An 8,549-nucleotide genomic window follows, 5' to 3' on the forward strand; every position below is an offset into this window, starting at 1 on the left:
TATTAGGCCAATTGACTGGGTTGTCCCATGAAACCATGACCCTCAACCTCCAAACCAAGGAACCAAATTCCATTAGATATTTGGTTGTACATAAGCAACCTCAGCTGTTACTCTTTTTTTCTTCTTTTTTTTTTTTTTGTCATTGTTATAAATATACCTATCACAGAACTTTCGCCAATGCAACTTTTTACAGGTGTACAACTTTTTGGGAGCCCTGGTGGCACAGTGGTTAAGAGCTCAGGCTGCTAACTGGAAAGGTTAGCAGTTCAAATCCACCAGCCACTTCCTGGAAACCCTATGGGGCAGTTCTGCTCTGTCCTATAGAGTCTCTATGAGTCGAAATCGACTCAGTGACAATGGATTTGGTTTTTTGGTTTTGGTACAACTTATTGACAGCAATTACATTAGTCGGCTGTGCAACCCTACCCTTAAGCAATGTGATTTTTCCATCACCGTAAACTGAAACTCAATACTCCGTAAGCAACAACCCCTCCCTTTCCCTTTTTCCACCCCTGGTAACCACTAACAAACTTTGGTCTGTGTACATTCGCCTGTTCTTGACTTTTTATATAAGTGAGGTCATACAATATTTGTCCTTTTGTGGTTGACTTATTTCACTCAGCATAATGTCTTCAAGCTCCATCCATATAGTAGCATGTATCAAGACTTTATTTCCTCCTACTGGCTGAATAGTATTCCATTGTATGTATGTACCACATTTTGTTTATCCATTCATCTGTTGATGGGCATTTAGGTTGTTTCCAACTTTTGCCTATTGTGACTAGTGCTACAATGAAACAAGTATCTGTTTAAGTCTCTGCTTTCAAGTCTTCTGGTTATATACCTAGGAGTGGAATTACTGGATCATAGGGTAGTTCTATTTTTAGTTTTTTTTGAGGAACTGCCACACTGTTTTCCACAATGGCTGTACCATTTTGCATTCCCACCAGCAATGGAAAAGGTTCCAATTTCCTCACATCCTCACCAACATTTGTTATTTTCTGTTTTTGTTTGTTTGTTTATCTTAGCCATCCTAGTGAGAGTCAAATGGAATCTCACTGTGGTTTTGATTTGCGTCTCTCTAATGGCTAGTGAGGTTGAACATCTTTTTATGTGTTTGGTGGTCATTTGAATGTCCTTCTTGGTGAAATGTCTGTTCAAGTCTTTTGCCCAATTTATGATTGGGTTATTTGTCTTTTTGTTGTTAAATTGTCCAAGTTCTATATATATTGTGGTTATTAGATTCTTACTGGATATATGATTTCTGAAGATAGTGTCCTGGTCTGTAGCTAGCTTGTCTTTTCACTTTTTTGGTAAAGTCTTTTGATGAACAGAAGTTTTTAATTTTTATGAGGTCCCGTTTATTTATTTTGTCTTTTGTTATTTATGCTTTGTTATTATATTAGGTAATCCATTGTTAAAAGCTAGGCCCTACAGTGTTGCCCCTGCATTTTCTTCTAAGAATTTTATGTTTTTGGTTTTCACATTTCAGTCTTTAATCCATTTTGAATTGGTTTTTTTGTATGGTGTGAGGCACGTATCTTGTTTAATTTTTCTGCATATGGAAATCCAATTTTCCCAACACCGTTTATTGAAGAGGCTCTTCTTTCTCCATTGAATGGACTTAGCACCCTTGTCAAAAATCAGTTAACCATAGATGTGTGAGTTTGTTTCTGGACTCTCAATTCTATTTCATTGGTCTATGTGTCTATTGTTATACCAGTACCAGGCTGTTTTGATTCCTGTAGCTAAGTGTTAGGTAAACTTCATTAACAAAACTCCCTGTCTGGAGCCAAAGAACATAACTCACCACACCACAATTCCCATTAAAAGACATCTGAAACTAGTTTTGTGGTTCAGCTCTGTTGCAAGCAGAACATGTTTATATGGAAAACGCTGTGAAGGAGGATGAGTAGTCAGGGAAAGACAATATGAACGGGAAACAAGATAAAATGATGTACCAAGCACTAAGGCAATTTTTAAAACCCACATCCACTTTCAGGAGGGTTTCCTGCAATGTTCCTCAGGAAATAAATCTTCCCTGGATAAGCCACTTCCTTTATCAACCCTATCCTGGCTCCCACCACCTAGAGATAAGATCTCTTCCTCCCCAGAATTACCACAGTGATCTGTTTGTACTTGTTATGACACTAGGAGTGTCTTTCATCAGCTTATATGTAATTGACTCAATTCTGTTACCACCAGCCTGTGTTCCTTGAGGGTGATGCATCTGCCTGAACCCTGCCTGGTGCTCCATGGGCTTCAGTCTCATTACATATTTATTGTTGTTGTTTTCGTTGTTAGCTGCCTTCAAGTCGTCTTCAGCTCATGGTGACCCCATGCACAACAGAACAGAAACCAAGTATTTTTAGTACTTTCCAACCTACAGAGCTCAGCTTCTAGCACTATATCAGACAATATTCTTTTGTGAGCCATAGGGTTTTCATTGGCTAATTTTCTGAAGTAGATCACCAGGCCTTTCTTCCTAGTCTATCTTAGTCTAGAAGCTCTGCTGAAACCTATCCACCATGGATGACCTGCTGGTATTTGAAATACTGATGGCATTGCTTCCAGCAAATCCAGGCTGCCTTCATGCCTTAATTCCCCAGAATGATTTGCAGTTGATAAGATCTGGGTCAATGTGGAAATCTTGAAAGCCTTGCCCCAGAATGAGCAAGCTGCCTGAGATCCTTGGAGTTCAAAGATAATGTGAGCCTCCGAGATTTGCTTGACCTGCCTATTAAGTCCATCTTTCCTCTCATCTTCACCCCACCTTCTCACCCTACCTGATATTTTCTTATTCCCTGTCTAAAGCAGAGTCTAGGAGGAACAAGCTGAAAAAACTGGAAACGACATCTTATTTTTCTGACACCCACCCAGAACAGTGGCTGTGTTTAGGAGAACCATGTTTTCTTTTCCCCAGTAATTCAAAGTAGACAGTTGCCAACTAATTTTATTCTCAGGGTCGAGGTTAATGTTACTCAATAGTTAGTCTAGAGCAATATTCTACTACTGAGCAGGGCATCAAATCAAGATCAGTTTATTAACGTAAAATTTTCATACACTACATATGTATCTGTTGAGCTTCTACTTTGTTCCAGACTGTGTTCTAGATGCTGAGGATATCACCATCTCATTTCCCCCTCTCCTCCCCAGAGGCAACTATTCTCATGAATTTGTTGTGTAACCTTCCTGTTGGTGCTATTCTATCCCCCATTTTACAGGTGAAGAAACTGCGGCACGTGGAGATTAAGTAACTTGACCAAGGTCACATATTTGGTAGGTTGCACAGCTAGTACAGACAAGGTGGTAAGTGAGATAAAGAAAAGAAGGCAGGGTGATAGGAGAGAGGGACTGAGGAGACGAATATGTTTTAAAGCTGGGACCTGAAGAAGGAGGAAGAGACAACAAGATGAAGATTTCTAGGAAGAGAGATTAGCAAATGCAAAGGCTCCAAAGTGGGAACAAACTTGGCATGATTGAGGAACATCAAGGAGGCCATGACGTGAGATGGGAGCAGAGTGAGGACTGAGGTGGAGGTCTGAAGAAAGGACAGACAGCTCTGCAGGGTTCAAGTCATGCTGGGCTTGTAAACCCAGTAAGGAGTTTGGCTGTTCTTTTAAGTGTAGTGGGAAGTCATTGGAAGGAGGCCAGTTAGGAAGCTGTTGGAATCATCCAGGACAAAGATAACTGTGGCTTGGACCACTGTAGCAGCAAAGGAAACAGAAAGAAGCAGACAAATTAGGGATCTATTTTAGAAGTAGGACTTGCTGATGGATTAGAAAAGAAAGAGGAATGAACAATAACACCTACATTTTTGGCTTAAGTGATTTCATGGTAACCTTTTCTTAAAATGGTGAAGACTGAGGAAGCTAAGGACACCAGACCATCTGGCTAACACCTACTCATTCTTCAAAACCAAGTTCCAAGGACAGGCACCCCATGGTGAGATTCATAAACACAACAGTTATACCTGCATCTTTGAGATTATCTTATCCTTGTCACCTATGTTGCCTTAGGGTTGCAAGACAGCTGCTGTACCTTCAAGCATTATACCAGCATTCCAGGCAGGAGAAAGGGCAGGAGGATAAAGGGACAAAAGGCTGTGCCAGTCAAGTCTGTTCTTTTTCTCAGAGAAGAGATTTCCCAAAAGTCCCACCTGGAAGACTCTTGCTTACAGCTCATGGGCCAGAACAATGTTGCTGGGATACCCCTAGCTAGAAGGTAGCCACAGAGAGGGGATTGTGGGTGGGAGTTGGATCAGCTGCCAAATCACGGTTCAACAATAGGGATCAACTATCTCATGATGAGATTCAAATATACTTAATGCTGCATCTGGATCATACCTTGGCTCCAGACACAGGGTCTTGTGAAAGAAGAATATCTAACACTTTCTTAGATGCTTCTCCTTAAACCAACGTTTCTTTACCTATAGAATGGCAGGTATTCCATAAGCTGCATACACCATTTACAGACAGTGAGTGAGAGGCTGTGCACTGTAGCGTTTAAGGATGGGATAATATTGGTGCCCACTTGGTGAACGTGAAATGAAAAAAAACATGATACTTCTAGCTCAGTGCCTGGCACGAAGGTAGTTTCTAATAAATAAGCTAATATTATTATTCTTCTTTCAACAAATATTTGTTAATAATATGTGACACATACTGTTCTAAGAACTGGAAATACAACAATGAACCAGATGGACAAGTTCTCTGCTCTCATGAAAATTCTAATTAGAGACAGGAAATAACCCAGTAAACAAACAAATAAAGCAATTTCAAATAGTGACAAATACGATGAATAACAAAAAACAGAGTAATTGTTGTTAGTTGCTGTCAAGTCGGCTCCAATTTATGGCAACCCCATATGTGCAGAGTAGAACTGCTCCAGAGGCGTTTTTAAGGCTGTGACCTTTTGGAAACAGATCGCTTGGCCTATCTGCCGAAGTGTCTCCGGGTGGGTTCAAACTGCCGACCATTTGGCTAGTAGTCCAGTTCTTAACCATTTGTGCCAGCCAGGGATACAGAAATTATCAATCAGGATAGGCTGGGATTTGTGGTATTGGACTGGGATCGGAAGTATAATTGTGGACTCATGGTTTTCAATATGTATATACAAAAAAAAAAAAAAACCCTCAACGCTGTCAAGTCGACTCTGACTCATAGTGACCCTATAGGACAGACTAGAACAGTCCCATAGTGTTTCTAAGGCTGTAAATCTTTATGGAAACAGACTGCCACATCTTGCTCCTGAGAGTGACTGGCGGGTTCACACTGCCGATCTTTTGGTTAGCAGACAAGTGCTTAACTGCATCACCAGGGTTCCTTATATAAATACAGATATAAGTATGCATGTGTGTATGTGTGCATGTGTCTGTGCGAATACACACATTCAGTGGCACCCTGGAGCTGGCTCATGCCAGCTGACGAGAGTCAGTAGTAGACATCTCTTTCCAATGTTGTGTTCAGTGTCATCATATTGGTAGCTTGAAATCAGCCACGACAGAGGTATTTACGTCATGAAAATCAGCAACCACTACAAATCATGGCCTCCTTCCCTACTCCCTATACCTCCCCTCCACAGAAGCTTGTTAAACCCATTTATCAGTACACCACTGCATACATTCCCTAGCTCGATCTATTGGGAGGGCCTGGAACAGCTAGTTCCAACAGCAACAAAGATGACTAGCACCCAGATCTTGGCTTTTAAAATACTTTCTACACTAAAATCAAGGAGCCTAGGCAGCGCAAATGGTTAAGCCCTCAACTGCTAACCGAGAGGTTGACAGTTGGAACCCACCCAGTGGCTCCATGGGAGAAAAGGCTTAGCAATTCGCTTCCGTAAAGATTACAGCCAAGACAACCCTATGAAGCAGTTCTACTCTGTCATTTGGGGTCACTAAGAATTAGAATCGACTCAAGGGCACCTAACAACAATAACGCTAAAATCACAGCCTGACAAAGATGCATACAGCCTGAAACTAACCGCAAGGGAATATCAGACAAACCCAAATTCTACAAAATTATTGGCCTGTAATACTCAACAAGATGGACTGACACAGTGGCTGCAACAATGGGCTCAAACATAGCAATGATTGTGAGGATGGCACAGGAGGACCAGGCAGTGTTTCATTCTGTTGTATGTAGGGTCACTATGAGTCAGAATCGACTCAACAGCACCTAACAGCAACAATAATAATACTCGAAAAGAGTCCTGTGGTGCAACGGTTAAACGCCGGTAGTTTGAACCCACCCAGCAGCTCTGTGGGAGAAAAGACCTGGCGATCTGCTCCCATAAAGATTACAGCCTAGGAAAATTTATGGGGCAGTTCCACCCTGTCATATAGGGTCACTATGAGTCAGAATCGATTTGATGGCATATAACAACAAAGAGAGAACAACTGAATGCAATGGGTAACTCTGAAGATAAGGATCTTTTTATTATAAAAGATATTATTGGAACAATTGGAAAAACTTGAATGGGATCTGAGGATTAGATGATAGTAATATAGCCTATTAATTTTGTTAGTATCGCAGAGAAGATTGTCTCAATTGTAGGAAATACACTATAAAGTATACGAGGGTAATGAGGTATTAAGTCAGCAACTTACTTGCAAATGGTTCAGTACAAAAAACATGATTTCTACCATACTTACAACTTTTCTTTGAGATTGTTTAAAAAAATTCATATAGCAGTTTCCAGTGACCAGTTTCATACTGTTTCAACTAACTTACTATAACATTCATCTTTTCTTTACCTTATAGTCTTCTTCTATCTATCAGAAATGAATAATATCAACCATTTATTTGACGCGAAGTTTTTTTTACATTTATGGTAATGTAGATAAAGAATCCTGTAAGTTATTGCATTGCATGGTGTTCTTTGACTGTAAGCAATAGAAACCAGCTCTGGCTAATTTAAGCAGGAAATGGAATTTATTGGGGGACATGAGATACGTGGCAGGTTCTGTTGAAAATAGTTTCTCCACTTAATAAATATGTGACGATCTTGGGCAAATGACTTAACTACTCTATGCCTCAGTTTCCTCACCCATAAAATAGAGAAAATTATAGTACGTACCTGACTTAGTTATCTAGTGCTGCTTTAACAGAAATACCACAAGCGGATGGCCTTAACAAAGAAAAATTTATTTCCTTACAGTAAAATAGGCTAGAAGTCCAAATTCAGGACGTTAGCTCCAGGGGAAAGCTTTCTCTCTGTTGGCTCTGGAGGAAGGTCCTTCTCTTCAGTCTTCCCCTGGACTAGGAGCTTCTCTGCACAGGAACCCCAGGTCCAAAGGACGCGCTCTGCTCCTGGCACTGCTTTCTTGATAGTTTGAGGTCCCCGTGTTTCTCTGCTCACTTCTCTCTTTTATATCACAAAAGAAACCGGGTCAAGAAACAATCCAGTCCCCTAGACTGAGTCCTGCCTCATCAACACAACTGTCACCCATCCCCCCTCATTAACATCAGAGGCAGGATTTACAGCACATAGGAAAATCACTTCATATGACAAAATGGTGGACAACCACACAACATCGGGAACCATGGCCCAGTCAAATTGATACACGCATTTTTAGGGGACACAATTCAATCCACGACACTACCTCATAGGATTGTTGTGAAGATTAAATTAATTAATACATGTAAAGCACTTGAAACAGTATTAGTGTTCAATAAATGTTATTTATCGTCATTAACTGACTTACCCAAAGAGGCCAAGGATTGGCGAAAGCAGGATTTGAACCCAAGTCTGACACCAAAACCTGAGTTCCCACATGACAACCTTTTATCACAACATTAACTGAACCATGATTCTCCCTCTTTTCTTGTAAATGTTCATGAAAACCAAAGGATGTTCCTTTCCCCACACCACTAGCAGTTACTTCCTGTTGCCTCTCCTGGAGCTTATAAACAAGAACTTGTCAAGCCGGTGGGTCCCTTCCAGAAGTCCAGTTCATGCCCACACCCTCCAAAAGCTTTTGCTTCACTGGTATACTTTGTTTGCCTTGGGTAATGTTATTGTTTTAAGTATAGAGAACATTTAATCTAAGTAATACCGTCCCTGGTCTTTGATCTAGGCGTGCAACAGCTGCAGGTATGATGTAACATGCTTGCTTCGTGTAATGTCTGTCTGCCTTGTGTTTCAGCATTATCCTTCTTTCTGATATTTGATGAAAAATATCAGGTCAACATCTAAAAGAATAATGTGATTCCCTGGAAGGTGCTATGGAGTAATTTTTTTCTTAAAAAAAAAAGTGTTATTGTAAAAACACTACTAATGTAGGTTAATGATACGTCAATGAAAATATATAATATAAAACAGTGTTATAAGAATAATAAATTTTTTTTGAAAAATACAAAAGACAACACCATATGCAACCATTTCAACAAAACCACTGATTTCATGTTCCAGTCTTCTTTCTAACTTTGCTCTATATGCATTCCTGTCTTTAAATGAACAGTAAAAATAATATTAATGATTTCCACTAGTTAAGTACTTTAAACTTGGCAAAACTCTTTCATATATTTCATTTTGAGCCCTGAAGA

This window comes from Trichechus manatus, unplaced genomic scaffold, assembly GCF_000243295.1.
Source record: "Trichechus manatus latirostris isolate Lorelei unplaced genomic scaffold, TriManLat1.0 scaffold00008, whole genome shotgun sequence".
Lineage (NCBI taxonomy): Eukaryota > Metazoa > Chordata > Mammalia > Sirenia > Trichechidae > Trichechus > Trichechus manatus.